This window comes from Carettochelys insculpta, chromosome 24 (assembly GCF_033958435.1).
Source record: "Carettochelys insculpta isolate YL-2023 chromosome 24, ASM3395843v1, whole genome shotgun sequence".
NCBI lineage: Eukaryota > Metazoa > Chordata > Testudines > Carettochelyidae > Carettochelys > Carettochelys insculpta.
The window spans coordinates 5,178,660-5,196,106 of record NC_134160.1 but is presented as its reverse complement, the minus strand read 5'-3'; the positions used below and the strand labels follow the sequence as shown (position 1 = coordinate 5,196,106).

The window sequence follows — 17,447 nt, the reverse complement described above, 5'->3', positions numbered from 1 at the left end:
TTGATAGGGGGCTTGAAGCTCGCCCCGCTCCAGCCAGCCCCAGCCGCGCCTCGGCGCCGGGGAAGGCGCCAGGCTACAGCCGGCCGAACACAGCGTGGGGCGTGGCCGCTCCCCAGCACCCTGCGGCCGCTGCACGCCCGGCCCCGGCCCCGGCCACTGGAGCCGTGCAGATGGGCTCCCCCCTCGGCAGCCGTCTGGACCAGCGGGGCCCGGGTCAGGCGCCGTCCCGCTAGCGGGTGCGGGGAGCAGGCGGAGCCGAGCAGCATCCGCAGCCGGGTGAGTAGCCAGCGCCGCCCGGAGAAGGGGCGCTCGGTGGCTGGGGGGCCCAAGAGCCCGGGGCTCCCCTCCTTGCCCTGCCCCAGCTCTCGGGGGGTGTCTTGCCGCCGTGCCTCGATTTCCCCTTTTCTGCAATGGGGGGGGCAGTCCCAGGTCCCGGCCGGGAGAGCGCGCTGGGGTTAATCTCCCCCCACCTGCCAGGGCTGAGCGTGGCTCCCTCCTGCGGGGAAGGCGCTGGAGGTGAGTGGCCGGTTCCCGGGAAGAGATTCAGGTGCCGCCCCGCTGCTGAGCGGAGCGCCCCGAGCCGCTGCGTGTCTGGGGGGTGCACATCCGCACGTGCCCCGGGGCGCCCCATTTATTCCGCCCCGGGATGGGGGAATCGTCGCTCTGCTGGGGGCGGCGGGGTGGGGCGTCTCTGGGCTCTGCCTGCCACTGCCCCGAGTCTCAGGGGGCCACCGGCTCAGCCTGCAGCCCTGGGGCGCCCTAGCGACCGCCCCATTTATTTGGGCGCAGGGTTCCCGGGCTGCGCGGAGCGGGACCGGCCCCGGCCCCACGCAAGGACGGGCGAGTTGCGGGGGAGACCCGCCCGAGAGAGGTGACCCCGTTAGTCGGTCTCCGCAGCCCAGCGACCTGTGCAAGCGGCTCCTAACGGCCTCAGCCTCCAGCACCCGCGGCTGCTGCGAACCGCCCGGCCGCCCCCCACACAAGGGGGTCCCGGGGCCGGAGAGCAGCTCTCAGATCAGCTCAGCCCCCCGGGGTACAAGCGAGCCAGGGCTGCGCCTCTGCGGTGGGGCCTGACCCTGCCGAAGAGCTCGTGCTCCCCGCAAAGTGCTGAGCGCCTGTCCCCGGAACCCCACGAGCTGGGGGGGCGGTAGGTCCTCTGGCTCTGGAGAGGAAAGAGCCCTTCCGAGGAGACTGGCAGGCAAGGGGTTAAAGCCCCGCGGCCGCTGTTCCCAGCCACCGCCTAATTAGGCGTAATCAGACAGCGGCAAGGCCGGGGGGAAGAGGCGGGCGAGGCTAATTGCCTGGCTTGCTGGGGTTCTAAGCCAGCGGCTGGGAGAGGGTTCCTGCCCCGGGCAAGTGAGGAGGGCTGGGAGGGGTTCGCGCCCTTCTCTCCCGCCCGGGCTTTGCTCCAGAGCTGTGGGAAGGTCTGGCCTCTGTGCTGAGATCAGTTAAGAGGTTTCTGTAGCAGTCCTGGAACACTAGACCTGGAAGGGACCTCAAGAGGTCACCGAGTCCAGGCTGTGCCCTCGGGGCAGGACCAGGCACCATCTATCGTCCCTGTTAGATATTTATCTAGCTTCTTCTTAAGCATCTCCCAAAACAAAAGGCACTCTAGTAGCACTTGAAAGACTAGCAAAATGGTTTATTAGGTGAGCTTTCGTGGGACAGACCCACTTCTTCAGACCAGAGCCAGACCAGAACAGACTCAATATTTAAGGCACAGAGAACCAAAAACAGTAAGCAAGGAGGACAAATCAGAAAAAGATAATCAAGGTGAGCAAATCAGAGAGTGGAGGGGTGTCTTAAATATTGAGTCTGTTCTGGTCTGGCTCTGGTCTGAAGAAGTGGGTCTGTCCCAGGAAAGCTCACCTAATAAACCATTTTGCTAGTCTTTAAAGTGCTACTAGAGTGCTTTTTGTTTTGATAGTGTATAGACTAGCACGGCTTCCTCTTTGTTATTATTAAGTATCTCCCGTGATGGAGAGTGTACAACCATGCCAGACATAAAGGCTTCTATGTAGATGAGGTGGATGCACTGCTGCATTCAGATGGAAAACTGTGTCCCCCTGTAGTGGCATCTAGGACTGCCAGTTCCTCCCCTTTGCAAGGTTGGTTTTTCCTTTCTTTTTAGACAGTATCACAGCTTGCTTATCTGGTGCCCACATACAAGAACCTGAGCTAGGAGCTCTCCCTACCTACAGCCTTCCCCTTGATATGAAGTGGCAGCATCTCTCCCTTTGTACCCAATGGGGTGGTAGACAAAATTCTTGTGGGCCTGGAATTGGTCACTGATATTCCCCTTGAGTAGCAGGAGAGGGTGGCCATGCAGGAGCCTTTCAGGTGTTAGTTTCCCACTGGGCAAATCACTTCTGTGTGGGGGTGGAGTGGCAGGGCAGTAGCTTTCTTGCAATTGGAGGTGGGCAAATTAGTGGAGCAGCAAGCAGCTTGTCCAGAAAACATTGTTCCTTCTTATGTGCTTGGATCATAGAATTGGAAAAGACCTCAAGAGGTCATCAAGTCCAGCCCCCTGCTCAAAACAGGACCAGTCCCAGCTAAATCATCCCAGCCAGGACTTTGTCAAGCTGGGAGATAAAAACTTCTGGGGATGGAGATTCCACCACCTCTCCAGGTAACACATTCCAGTGCTTCGTCACCTGCCTGGTGAAATAGTTCTTCCTAATATCCAACCTACACTTCATCTGTAACCTGAGACCATTGCTCCTCGTTCCGTCAGCTTGTGAATATTGACTTATAAATACTTTTGCTTCAGTGCATTTGTTTGCTGAACACTCTTAGACAAATGGCTTATGCAAACTCAGGGCTGCTGGTGCCTGCCATAATTGGTTGCTTTAGTCACATGTGGTGTTTTCCCACCCTGATTAGTGGACTCCTGTTAGACAGGAATTGTCAAGATGACTGCAGGGTTGCTTGCCCAGGGGGCAAATGTGTCCAAGACCAATGAATACTGTGCAACGGCAGCTCTTCCCAATGAAGAGTAGTGGTAAGAAGCAAACAGCCATTGCAGAAACTCTTGGTTCTGGTTTGAACATTAGAAAGATCCTGCAGTATTAGCTTGGCTCCTGGTAGGATATTAATGAGAAGGCTGTGAGTAGCCTCCCAGAGTGCTCTCTGCTCTCAATATCTGACGAGGAAGCAGTTAAGTGGTCCTTCAAGGCTGAACAAAACAATTAGCTTTGAGCTGCATTGCATCATTTTATGCTTGGGGAATTCCATGGGCCTTTGGTGTTTATTTAATTAGCCATGCACAAGAGCATGCCTTAGCCTGGCTCGCAGATCGTCTCTCACTAGGGACAGTCAAACATCTCTCTTCAGCTTCCAAGACAGAGCATCAGCCTCACCCCTCAGAGGGCAGCTGTGTTTTGAGCTGAGAAGATGAGGACTCAAAAGCTATATCTGGATGACAGCGATTTGTCAACAGAAGTTTCTGTTGGAAGATGTCGTCCCACAAAACTTCTTTCGACAGATTGTGGCCAAAGTGCCAAGCGGATTGCAAGAGTGATCTGCTCTGTCACCAGAGAGTGACTGCACAGCTGCTTTGTTGACAAAATGGCCAAATGGAAGCACAGCAGACAGGGCTGCCCGGTGTCCCAGAAGCCCTAGGTCACTAGAGGGCCCGCTGCAACATCCAGACCAGCTTTCCGTTGGCAGATCTCTGTTGATGGAGGGGTTCTGCCTCGTGGGGAGTGGGATAAGACCATCGATAAAGTGCTGCATTCTGTCGATTTACAGCTGGCAGAATGCCTTGGGAATCTGGATGCTCCCTGGGTTTTGACGACAAAATCCTCTAGTGTAGACATAGCCAAAGGATAGCTGCCCTGTAGAAAAGAGTGCTTTTTGCCCAGTGACCCCAGATGCTCAAGGCATGGAGACTGCGCAGGGGCTCTCCAGACAGTGTCAAGCTGGTGAATACTGAACACTGGCTTAGGTGCTCCAAGCACAGCAGGTTGGTGGAGTATCAGGTACCTGGCTCAGAAAGTCTGTATTATGGCCCTTCGGATTCCCAAGGCACACCTGGCTTCCTGGAAAGGAGCGTGTTCCATGGAGCAGGCTCAGGACTGTTCCAGCATCTGCTGAAGGGTGAGCAGGAAGGAGGCATGAGAGTGGCTGAAAGTCCTGTCACCCCCACCACTCCTGCATGGGCGGGAGCAGGGGAACTGAGGTTCAGGCCTTACTTGATTTGCCATAGTGCAGCCATATGAAAACTATCATGTTGTACGTGATGCCTTTTAGAGTGTTATGAGCATGTCTAATTTTCCGGCTGACTGAAATCCAGGTGGTGTGGCATCATGTACTCAAAGCCATTTCAATGCACTTAAAATATTGTCATCCCATCTATCTTCCCCAACAGGGAAATCAGCAAGCTTAATTGTTACTGTAAAGTGATTTAGCACTGCCGTGGCAGCCAGAGTGATGGAAGCCCTGCTCCAGCTGTGCTGTGAGCATAGTGCAGGATTCCCCATGTGTCTGGTCTGCATGGGCAATGGGCTACTTTGTCCTCTTACTGCGTAATTTGCAGATGGACGAGACATCTGATGCCACCCAGCTCCAACCGAAGCCCATGGCAGAGCATCCTCATGACTCCAATGAGAGCAGAATGACCTGAATCCACACCTCCCTTGGCCTCTGCCAGGTTCCCACAGTGACAGTTTCTTGTGAGATATGGATGCCTCCCTAGCTGGGTTCCCCGTAACTTTTTCCATCCACAAGAAGAATAAATTTTGTTATGTGCACCAATGCATGTGCGGATGTGCGCCACCAATGATGGGAGACAATTCTAGCAGCAGGATATAAATAGTAAGTGGGCCAGATGTAGCCCGGGGGCTGCTTCAACTGGTAGGTGGGCTGTATCTTACACACCCTGATCTAGACTCATCCTGCCAGGAGGAGCCAGGTCTTGTGGGGGGGACACTTAGCTATTTGTTTGCAGTAAGCACTTATGGATAGCACCCTCCCTGCAGGATTTCTTGCTGCTTTGATACTCCTGAAGCCGCATTGCTGTAATGAAGCAGAAGCAGCTACTCCCATGCCAGCCAATGCCTCACCAAACGGCCTATTCTGCTTGAAGATAAACAGTTCTGCTTTCCTGCATTTTGCTGCCACCCAGGCTAGACATATTTGCAAGTTTCCCATTCTAAAACTGTGCGGTTGTGGCTTTCCCTTATGGGAAAGCAGCGCCTCTTTTTGCTTTCTAACGGGCACGGAGTTGTCAACGTCAGGACATAATAAAGGAATAATACTGTGGTAGCATTGAGAGGCCTCCCTTAATGTGCACCCCTGTTGTGCTAAGTGCTGCAAAGATACACAGTGACAATCCCTGCTGCTAATAGTCACCTTGGGGATTTAAGGACTTAAGCAGAGACCTTACAATGATTCATCTTGCTGGAAACACCTGACGCCCTCCATAAACACCCCCCACCTCCCCCATCTCCAGAGCTGTGAAATAGCTTCCCTAGGAATTATGTGGAAGTGCAGTAAAAGGTGCAGACTCGGAGCCAATCCTGCATGGATAGGCTGCATCTTCTACAGATCTCTGTACTTCTAATCCTGGGGTAGGCAAGATACGGCCCTGGGGCTGGATCCAGCCTGCTGAGCCTTTGAATCTGACCTGTGAGGGGGTGGGGAGAGCTTTGCTGGCTGCCCTGGCCCCCAAGCAAAATATTTCAGCTCCCATTGGCTGGAAACCAGCCAATGGGAGCTGAGAGAATTTGCTGGGTAGGTGGGAAAGCAGTGCAGCACAGCGTCTCAGCTCCCATTAGCTGGAGACTGGCCAATAGGAGGTGAGAGATTTTTAGTGGGGCGAGGGTAGGAGCAGCATGCCATGCGTCTCCCACAGCTAGAGCCGGGCAGTCTGGGACTGCTGGCAGGCAGGAAAACCTGCCTTAGAGTGCTGCCGGCTGGGAGATGCTTAGGTAAGTGTCTCCTGGCCAGAGCCTCTCTCTAGCACCCCAGACCCTGCATCCTCTCCTACTTCCCTCCCCGCAGGTCACAGTTCCCTCCTGAACCAAGCTCCTTGTAGACTCCCACCACACCCCATAATCTGAGCTCCCTTCTGCACCCAACCTTCATCCCAGACCCCACATCCCCTCCACAGAAAAGTGCGGCCCTTGTCCACTTACCAAGATCTTGGAGTGTCCCCCCTCTCAAATTATTGCCCACCCTGCTGTACAAGTAGAGCAGAATCACCTGGACCCAGACCTCCCTTTGGGATCATTCTGTCCTTGGCCTCTGCCCGCTCACTAGTGACTCTTGAGAGCCATCTCAAGGCCTCCTCCCAACTTCTTGGAAACTTTGAGCAAAAGTTACTGGAAGCCTTGTGTCCCCTATTGCAGAAGAATGCTCAGAACTTTGTGCATTTTCTATCCCTGCCAAGAGAGGCATGTAGCTCCAGGTCTCTCCCATTTAAACAACAAAGAAATTAGCTCTTGCTGCTTCACCTCATTGTTTGTTATCCCCAAATCCTGGGGGCCATCTCACCAATATGTAGCTCTTTTTGGGCTACTGTTGGGCTCAGTCTAAAGGTGAGTAAGCAGGGTTATACAAGTGTAACGCTGACAGACCTGGGTCGCCAGCACCAGGGATAGAACCTGCGCTCCCCTATGCTGACTAACCTCACACTGGGCTAGTGGAGAGGAGGGGTTACACAAGCCATGGAAATGCTTCTAGGAACAAAGGACCCATGGGACATCTTTTTGAATCCCTGGCCCTTGCTATAAATGACAGGAAACTCTACACTTACAACAGGTCCCAGCAGTCTGTGGGGACGTTCACACAGGAAAGAAAAATCCATGGGCAGCCCGTGCCAAATGTCTAGCTCTGTGAGATTATTTAATTTCAGTGTAGACTTCTGGGCTTGGGCTGAAGCCTAGGATTTAGGCACTGTGGCAGTGGGAGAGTCCCAGACTCCAAGCTTCATCTATGGGCAACTTTGGTCCCAAAGAAAACTAGATACAAATCAAGGAACTTCTCCTCATGCTGGAGAGAATCCATCCACTGAGGTGTCTGTTTGCAAAGCTGAACCTGTACAAGATGCCCATTGCTCCTTCTACGCTGCCTCCTTCTTTGCCAGACACAGAGATACCAGAGATACAGCAGCTGCCTCTAGGCTGATAATCCCAAAGTGTTCACCCCTAAGCTGTACCAGATGGTTTGAGCAAACTCCAAACCGCCTGGGCTCAGCCTGGTACTGATCCTTTCAGATTCCCAACTCCGGAGGGGACACCCGGGTCCATTTAGGTGTTTTGCATTTGGAAGCAGCAAGGTGCAGCACAAATGTTTGACAAATGCTCCCTTTGCTGAATCACAAGTTGTGTTGTCTGCCTAGTGTTACCAGCATCAGCGCTAAGCTGCTGTGGATGAGGAGGGGGGGTCTCAACATTTCAGACCCAGGGCCAGCCAAATCTGTACTCTGTCCCATTTCCAACAGGCAATCTCCTCTCTTAAGCAGCCACCTTCAAATCTTCTGCTTCATCTCCAGAATTACCCCTCTCCCACAAACTTCATGTGGGGGAGGCAGGTTATGAATAAGCCACTAGGCTAGACCCCAGGATATTTTGGTTTTATTTTAGCTCTGCCACTGCTTGTCGTATGACCTTAGTCACATCCCTTCCTCTTGCTGTACCTGGTCAGTTCAGATCACAAGGCCTTCAGGAAAAGGGCTGTCATTTACTAGGTGTCATTTACTGCACAGTGGGATCTTGATCTCACGGAGGAGCTCCAGATGCCATTGTAATACAAAAGTCTCTCCAAGGCAGGGGAGTTTCCTACTGGCCCCTGAAGCAGCTGTGCTGTGTGTGCAGCAGTACTTGTGTTTATACAGCAGTGTGTTTTCAAAGGACATAAATAACCCCTTGTCAGTCACTTCCTGTCGACTTCAGTGGGCGATTAGGTGCTTGGCTGTGGCAGAAAGCTGAGCTGTGTATGTAGCATGGAGGGGCTTGTAGCTTGCAGGTGCCAAGCTGCCGGAATAGGGGAAGGATCAGGCACTAGATCCTTGGCCCATGGAGCGTAGGGTATGTCCCATGCTGAGTTATCCCCTACACCTGCTGTAGTGTGAGCCAAGGCAAAGTCATGAAATGCCCCCAACGGTGTCCACCTGCTTTCTTTGCTTGATGACAGCTCTTGCCATGCCTAGAGGAGAACCGTCCAGCCCCACCCCTGCCATCTGGGCCAGGGCCACCTCAGGAGAGGCACACAGCAGCTCTGCAACAGCCGCATAGCAATGCCTTGCAAGCTTAGGAGGGACATGCAGAGGAAAACTGTACCCCGGGAAGTTCAAGTTCCCAAGCTGGAGTCTGCCCAAGGCCTTGCAGCTCTTGCTCCTACTGTTAGTGCCACACTTGGGCTGCAGAGTGGTGGCTGGTACATAAAAGGAAAAAGAACCTGTGTGTGTGGTGGGGAGGGGGAGAAAGCAGGATGTTATTCTGTGCAAGAAATCCAATAGGAGCATCAGAGAGGCTGGAAAGTAGCTAGATTCCCTTCCCTAGAGGAAGCTGCTCTGTGAAATATTGATAAGATTTGCTCACAGCAGCCTCTGGAATGGCACGAGCTGCATTGCAGAGCTCAGAATCCCGCAGCAGTGCAAAGCCAGGGTGTGCTGAACGTCTGAGGAGGAGCTTCTTTGGTAGAACTCCCCTGTACCAAGCGGATTCCTCCAGCCCCTTGCCCCTAGCTCTGCAGTTCAATAGGGCAAGTGCTGAAATGGCTGCAAACTCTTCTGCAGAGCTTGGGAGGGATAGGTGGGAGCTGTTGACAGATCTAGGGACCAGGTCGCACGGGGCAGAGGTTGGATTAACTGCCTTGTGCCTTCCTGAAAGCCGAAGTTGGTAGTGGCTAAAGAGCTCCTGCTGCACCATCTCTTGTTTTCCTCCCAAGACAGGCTGCCACACGGGGCATTTGGAGTGGGGTTCCGAGCCTTTGCTGCATCCACTAGAAAATACAGAAACCTGTAAGATGCAGCCTCTGCTGAAACAAGGTGTGTGACTGCACTTTCGCCTCCCCCTGGGGAGAGCCAGGGAACATGTGATGTGCAGTCACATTGCCTTGGAAAATCCTCCTGGTGAGACAAAGGGGGGGTGCCCTTGATTGAGACTTTAAGAACAGAAGCGCCGTGTGGGTGTGAGACTTTCTTCCCCTTCTCATGTGAAAGAGGGATCCTTGGCCAACATAATTCTTCGTGCAATGCTGGTAACATGCCACCCCTCCTGCATGGGCAGCTGATGCATTGAACTGCTCCCTGGCTCTGCTGGGAGGCTGGCAGCTACCCAAGGCTGGGCAGTTGACAGTGTATTGCATATTGTAACACTTGAACCTCGATGTCCATTGCAAGGTCCTCCTACTGCAGACGCACAGGCCTTTGCTGGTTTTGCCTTACTCGATTCAGTGAGAGAGACATGTGACCTGGTGTCTTGGTCACTGGACCCGCTCCCCACACCCCCACCAACAAAAAGACTTTTGCTCAAAGAACTTTTCCTAGCTGTACTAGTCAGCGGGCAGTGGTGGTGTAACTCAGCGAGAAGAGGATCTGGTGGGGTGCAACTAAGCGGGAAAGGACCCCCTCACCCTTTCCCAGGAACACTCAGATCCAGGGGACTTTCAGGTGGGGTGAGGCCAGAGGAACGTGCTGTGGAACTAATTCATCCCAGAATCGGGGGATGTGAAAAGGTAAATGAGAAATTCTCCCATCGCCACAGTCTCTCTCCAGCTAGGGGAGATGTACTCCTCTGGTCCTTGAACATCGCCTAGGCACAAACGGAGTCCACTACAGCGCTGCTGTGGTTTTGTTTTGAGGTGGGGGGTTTTGGTGGGTGGTCATAACGGCAGCCACAAGCTGAATCTGTTCCATTGCCATGTTCTCCTTAATATGCCACAGGGAAAGGAAGAAAAGAGAGCAGATGTCTGCTCCCAACTCCTTGCTATTGTGCAGTGGGAGAGTATTGGTTTGATGAGCTCAGCTTCAGAAGCAGCTTTGAGGATGCACAAAGCCAATGGTCAAGGGACCCTCTCCTTCCAGCTCCCTTTCCATTTGAGAGGGTGTCGCCCATTTGTAAGACCCCAGGCCTGAAAGATGTGTGGGTCTGAATGGAAGGGAAGAGAGGACGGTGAGTGAAGGAGGCAGAGAAGAGCCGAGATGAAGCCCCCCAAAAGCAGACTCTGAGATGCCTCCAAACTCCTGCCCCTTTCTCCACCCAGCCCCACGTTCTGTGCTGCAGTCCTCTTTGCAGGCTGGCATGTGTGATGCCTCACCAAGTTTACACCCCATCCAAGTTAATGAAGAAAGCCGCAGCCCAATTGCTTTCCTGGGGGACCTGGCGTGAGTGCTGGTTATTTATACAAGGTGTGATCATTCTGCTGTGACTTGGTCACTGAAGGGGTTAGACCAGCAACTGGTGATATTGCCGTGGGGATCGGAAGGGGGCAGCAGAACTCTTCCTGAGATTGCCTCCCACCCAGTACTCTCAATAGCAAGACACCGGCTACTGCAAGTCCTGCTGGTGGGCCAGAGAGCCAGGCTGAATAGCAGAGCCACCGCACCCATTGTACTATTTCTATTTGAGTGGCACTCAGTGCTCACAGCATGCTAAGGGTCCGTTGCAGGGACATTGACAGGGAACGGCAAACAGGGCAGTTGCCCTGGGGCCCAGTGATTTAAAAAGCTCAGACGTAGCAGTCGGAGCCCTGGCCTTTTAAACCACCATGGGAGCCATGCATGGCATAGTCCATGTGGCACTGAAGGATGCCTGCCTGTAGCCCCGCCCCTTCTGCCCAGAGCCAAGCCCCTCCCCCCACATCGCCCAGGGCCCAGCAAAGTCGGTCGCCAGCCCCAGTCATTGGCCGCTGGAACTTGCAACGTGAAAGACGCAGACAAAGGCCGGGCGGGGAAAACCAAAGCAAAGTCATCCGCCTGTGGTCATGTGGCAAAGCCATGATTAGAAGCCAGGTCAGGCTCGCAGTCCGTGAGCCCGTAGCTCATGTTGCCTCTGCGCACATTAGCCATTGCAAAAGGCAGGCAGCTCCTGCTTGAGAGATGCTATTTCAGGGCCTTCTCTTCTCCATCTGATCAGCTGCCCCCCGGCTCTGCCCCTATGCCAAAGCTTCTCCATCTGCAACCGGTTTGCACCGAATGTTCCTGGCAGCCGATGGCATGTTTGATGCTGGGACTGAGCCCAGGGAGGCTCATGCAATGGGCCTGTAGCCTACGAAAATCGGGTCATGAATAAATAACGGGGCACATGGCAGCCACTCAGCACCCCAGGAGATTGCTTGCTCTCCCAGGACACATCACGCAGCACGTTCTCAGTTGTCTCCACTTGGAGCATGCGGAGACCTCCTTGCAGCCCTTTGGAGCTAATGATTTATTGACTTCCCCACTGCAGTTTCCATTAGGCCCAGGACTCTTGGCCATGCCTTTGCCCAAGGAGGGAGAGCGCAGGAGGAACACAGCTAAGCCAAAAGCACAGCCTGTTTTCCCACCTCCAGGCAAGGCCCTAAATCCAGGGTAGGGCTTGGAAACAACTTTACTGCACTTCCCTTGGCCTCAGACAGGGCCTGGAATATCAAAGGAAGTTAATCTTAAAGGAGCCTCTGCTAAGAGATCACTGGTTTGATTTCCCAGTCCCATGTGATAGGATTGTGTTCCAAGGCTTCGCCTGCTGTATGCACAGATTCTGTTGCTCCAGGGAGGAGCAGGATTTCACCCAGAATTAGATAGGGACTGTACTTTGTTTAGACACGGAGCTGCAATAACCAGTTCCCTGGACCAGACGGCTGGACTCTCTGCTGAAGACAGCCTGTGGGCTTTTTGGCTGCTTGGGCAGTAAATCCACATGCACGGAGGCATTTCTCCAGCTGTGTCAGCCAGTGATGGAAGGAAGGCATATGGGAGCATGATCCATGAATCCCTGCATTTCTGCTCAGAGCATCGCAGAACCTAGCCTGGCCAGGAGGCTCTCAGCATCTCTCAGTGGCTGAAATGGAAGCATCCCTTCGGTCCACTGGCTGGATTCCATCCTTGTTCCCGCATTACATGGAGTGAGTTGCTATGGGAACAGAGCTCTCAGTCACGGGCCATTTTCCCTCCAGGGAACCAGGATGTGCTCTGCTCTTCCCCTTAGCAGTGGATTGAGATAGACTTCAGCCCGTGTTGGACATAGAGCGTAATGGAGAGGTCTCAGCAAAAGCAGCATTGTAAAAAGACAGACTGATGGTGTGCTCAGGCTCTCGTCCCTGCTTTACATACAGCAGCCGCTGGCTTCCTAACCCAGCATGCGTCCGTATGTTTCCAGACAGATCTAATGGCCCATGCAGGTATTTGGGACAGAACAGGAGGGCTATAGAAAAGGTACAGACCAGACTGAAGCACCATCACCATTGGGCAACATTCAAATCTAGGTAGTGGTTAATAGTGGTCCTTGATGCACATTAGTGAGTGCCTCTTGATTAGCCTCGTGCAAGATCGTGGAATATGGATGTGGGGCAGAAGACTGTGATGAAGGCAGGAGGCCAGAAGAGAGAAGTGAAGGAACACCACCTATTGTGTTGCCATCTTCAAGGATTCACAAGTCGTGAGTCATGCCCCGTCCTCAAGGCAAAATGGGATTAACAAGCACGAGCTTTAATACGTTTTAGGTGCTTTGCTCTGGGGCTCTGAGCTTTTGGGAGTGTCCCATTGCCAAGCTTTGCGTGCAAGCAGAGGGCAGCTTCTCCCATAATGTGACTCCAGGAGGTGGCACTTTAGGAAATATCCCAAGTCATGGGATAAAATCTTAGGAGCTGGTAACACTAATAGGCCAGTTCAGCCACTTTCCCTTAAGGCCTTTGGAGCTCCTTTTTATTCTTCTGGGACTTCACTTTGTCTGTACTTCAGCCAGCCCCTGTGTTTTCACATTGCAGTCCTCATTTTAAGTGATCCAAGAAAATCTACTGCATTGCTCCTAATTCCCTTGGGCAATACCATTCCAACTGCTAATGATTTTAATCACCAGGAAACATACCCTCATATTCTGCTTAAATTATCCTTCAGATGCTTTTTGTCCAGCCCTACCTTTTTGTTACATGAACTGGCTGGATGTCTTGCTTTGGCATAGTTGGAGAAACAGCTTCTGGACAGTGGGAGTAGCTGTTTCTTGGGTCAGTTCAGGGGAAAAGTGAACCCCAGCCCAGGGCATTGGAGAGACTGAGGTGAAAATGCGAAGCCTTGGCGTACTCCAGCATTACCTGCATTTCAAGATGACTGCAAGGAGAGGATTGTGACCAGGTTATGTTATAATGGTTTATGCTTGTGTTTGTGGTTTAGAATATTCATAATTCATGCTTCATCCTCAGTGGTAGGATGGGTCCCAGGCGATCTGGCCACAACTAGGGCTATTTTTTTTTTGGTAATGTACACGGAGATAGAAGACTAGCAGGTACAGACACTGCTTGATTTCTACACAGGGAGATCGTTACAACAGAAAACAACTCTCTGCTTCATGAAGGGGGACTTTCCTTTGGGTTAGGAACAGCTTGAAGGTAGAGGAGGGGGGCACTCAGAAGCAACCACCAAGGTGCTGCTGTGGATTTTAGAGTCAAAGTCTGTACAGCCCCGATTTGGGGGAAGAGCAAAAATGGGGTCGATACAGCTGGCCTTAGATTCCTGACAGTCTAGTCCTATTTCCAGCTGCCTCTCCCCTCCCTTTCCAGAAGTAAATTCTGATCTAACCACCCCAATCAAGCATCTTCTGCCTAGTCTCCAGCACTGCAATATTTGGAATTAGCAACGGGCACCGTCATTTGCATCCTCCCATTCCATTGGGTGGCACTCTTGGCATGATTTAAAAGCCACCCAATTAGACAGCAGCCTCTAAACTGCAGACCCAGCTCTGTTTCTATGTCCAAAGTTTGATTTTCCAGCAGAGAAGCACAACCTTCCGAGATTAGCGTTACTTAATAATTTCATCTGGCTTTTGAATGCTGCTTTTGAAGAAAAGCGCTTACCCAGTCACTGAGCCAAAAATCTGAAGTCCTTTCTTAAGTTCCTCTTGCAGCTTTGCTCAAGAAAGGATCATGGATTTAGTCTACACACATCTTAATTTTTAGGTAGATTTAGGTATAAGTTACTACAGCTTGTAAGAGAGGTTATTTTCCAAAAACTTAAAATGAGGACTTGATTTAAATAAGTTTCACGCACCCAATTTGGGAGCATTAAACGTGTGGGTTTGGGAACTGCACTTGCATGTTGTTTATTCATTTGCATTCAGTTATTCACTTGTGCGGTGAATTGCTCAACCTTAAGTGAGTGATTGCTGACTAACTTTACAGTAGACCCCTGACTTACGCGAAGGTTGCATTCCTGCACAAGCCCACATGAGTCAAATTTTGCGGTACCTGGGGGAACCAGGAAACAAACCAGCACTGCCGCACTGGTCAGTTTCCCCACTCCTGTGAGTGTCAGGGAGCTGGTGCCTGGCTGCCTGTTACAAAGAGCCTGGAGGGCCATTGTCCTCCAAGTGTAAAAAGTCATCACACTGAAATTCCCATTACCACTATGCACTGATGCTGTGCCTAGGGAAACTGAGGCACCCATTTCTGGTTACTACAGGGCACCAGGAAACATGCAACCCAACCAGACAAATAAAATCCTCACACCCACCACTGCATCACATCTAGTTACACTGTTGTGCTGCTACAGACCCCAAATAATGTCTCTGCATCCAGGCAGGAGGGAGGATGAGAAGATGGGTCTTCAAACCATGAAATATGAGGAATAACACAGGGCGGGAAGAGACATCGTATTAAAGAACCATCCTGCTCCCCCGCGAGGTAATGCTTGTGATGAAATTATAATGACTGATCCCCACATGCCTTGCATCTCACTCCTGAATTTCTTCTCTACCCCTGCTTTTGGCTGAGGCGAATTGGGTCAGGGAGGTAACCATGGAGATGCTTCGGCAAAGAGTCTACAGCTCCGCTCCTGTCTTTCTCCTGAAACCTTTAAAGATTAACTAGACTGTTGTCTCCTCGCACCCGGGATGGGATTTGGGGTTTGAATCGTTTGGGGCAGATTTTTTTTTAAGAGGGAAGGTGGCGGGAGGAGAGGTAGGGGGTTGTGTTTTGGAGGAGCTGGGGTGTGTTTTATTCCTCTTATACCTGGACACCATTGTAGGACTCCTCTGCTTGGTAAGATGCATCATTCTCTTATTACTCCTTTTCCTTAGAGCTGTGTGCATGGGAGGGAAGGAGACTGGGGAGCAATCACGCTTTTTTAGGAGCACTTGCGGGGTGGATAATTAATAAAAAAAAAAAAAAAAGGCAACAGGGAATTAATTTTTCCAGACAGTTGTGCCTTGCATGTTGTGCATCTGCTAATGCACATGCAGGGATGTTTCTTTCTGTCTGTGGTAGTATTAAGGCAACAGATCTGCAGGAGAAATGCTACTAACGTGACTGTTTCTTCCGTTTGATTGCCCTTATTTGATTTCCTGCTATTCCATATGTTTTGAAGCAATTTTGCTAAGGAAACTGATTCCAGTTGGTGCAGGGAAATGGAGCTTGTTTACTGGAGAACTTCTCAAAATGCTTTATATATATATAAGAATGGTGAAGGTCACTGATAAGCAAACTGATTAGGGACTACAAGCTTGTGATACATTTCCCCCCCCCCCTTCCCACACAGTCTCAGAGCAGTGATTTATAGCAGAGAAGGAAGCTTTCATGTAATCTGATCGCTGATGGAGTATTGCTGTCATTTACTCTAAAACATTTAGTCATTTGCAATAAAATGAATACAAATAGGATGGAGAAAGGGAATTGGAAATTGACTTGCACCCCCTTGCTTGGGTAAAGTGAGTTTCAGAGAGTATGCAAACCCCACAAGTGCTATAGATTTTAGACCAAGGACCTGCTTATGGAATAGGTTACATTTGACAGGCTGGTACCAGTCAGAGTCAATGGCTTCTGTGTTAAGGTCCCCAGATGCTAGGATATGTTCTGTAACCAAGCTTGTTGTGGTACAGCACGTCCTTCCTGTTCCCACCGGTGATTACCCATTCTTCGAGGGAATCGGGGAGATGGGGAGAACAGGTAGAGGTAAAATTAAGGACAGGGTAAAGATTATCCTTCCTCTAGGCTCTGCAATACAAGAAGATGCTTTCCTTATTCTTTGGCATGGATTATTCTGTGTGTTGTACGGAAAGTGATCCTATTAGCGTAGTGTAATAATGATCTAATTTGTTACCACCGGAGCTTAGTAATTCTCAGAGGTGGAGGAGGAACAGCGTACGTGGGGGAAGAAGCAGCAGGATCCTATTTTCCTGGCTTTATGATTACTAAGGATGCTTAGCTTTTTAGCTCTTGCTCTCTGAGGGATGACAAAAATGGAGGTAAAAGTGAACCTGTTAAGCTCCTGCCCCATGCTATGGAGCACTGTGTGGCAGGGGTACGCCCTTTAAATGACATTAAAAATGACAACTATCTGTGTGCAGAAGATAAGGTATTGCCCTGGTCAAATTAGGTGATTATTCTATCTTCCCAAATTCACTGCTGCAATATCAGTTGACTGTCTTGTTTACTTCTTGCCCTGACTGTGGTCCCAGTTTGGCAAAGTCTGAAACATGAAGCACTCAAGTAGTCCCCCTTGTAGTCTGGGCAGGATGAGGGTCCAGTTTTTGTCCTGTTGCTCCTGGTTGTTGTCAATCACCTACTGTGTTCCTCCCCAGAGGCAGCTGTCTTTTAGTTCTAGGTAACATGACCCATATTTTAAAGGAATTTGTGATCACAAGATTTGTAATGCAGGAGGCTGGTTGTTTTGGGCTAGTGGAGAGAGATACTGTCCTCCTAGTTTCAGAAAAATTCAGATGCCCCTCCAACCCACTGCACTGAAACAGCCCCATGGACGGGAGCTCTGTAGCACTGCTGTTGGGCATTATTGTGCCCATTTTACAGATCGGGAAATCAACGCACAAAAGGGGACCATAATGTGCCAAATGCAACAGAGCAAGTGTTTAAACAGAGATCAGAGCACTGATTAGCCACACAGCTGCAGGGCATCCCTGGTCTTGCATCATTAGTTCTGATAATTATATCAATTGCTGTAGCAGCCAAGACCCCGTGGTTCTGGTGTTGCACAAACACAATAGAATGACTGTCCCTTAGAGTGATTCAAAGAACAATGGCAGAAGCCCAGTCACTGGTTAATAACCACTGACCTCAGTCTTTGTGATTGGTGGCCCTGTATTAGATATTGGTGAGTATTTGGATACCCATTGTTTGAATGGAAAACATCTGTCCATCAGTGCTCTGTGAGCAGAGTGCTTGGGCAGCTGCCCAGGAGAGTCAGATGCCACCCAGCTCATTAGCAGAGTGCCCATAGCTTGCAGCCTTCATTTCTATTGGTGGTGAATAACTGCACGTCTTGGTGCAAAAAATAAAATTTATTCTGCCCACAGATGGGG

General features: G+C 51.1%; 1 protein-coding gene across 1 annotated transcript in view; it reads left to right on the top strand.

Annotated features, from left to right (window-relative positions):
* Nucleotides 1-223: 223 nt before the first annotated feature.
* Nucleotides 224-17,447, top strand: part of RIMS3 (regulating synaptic membrane exocytosis 3) — a 55,428-nt gene continuing 38,204 nt past the window's right edge. Inside the window, exons 1-2 of the mRNA XM_074976415.1 lie at nt 224-276; nt 2,489-2,629. The gene's annotated coding sequence lies outside the window, so the exon portion shown is untranslated. The remainder of the gene's footprint in view (nt 277-2,488; nt 2,630-17,447) is intronic.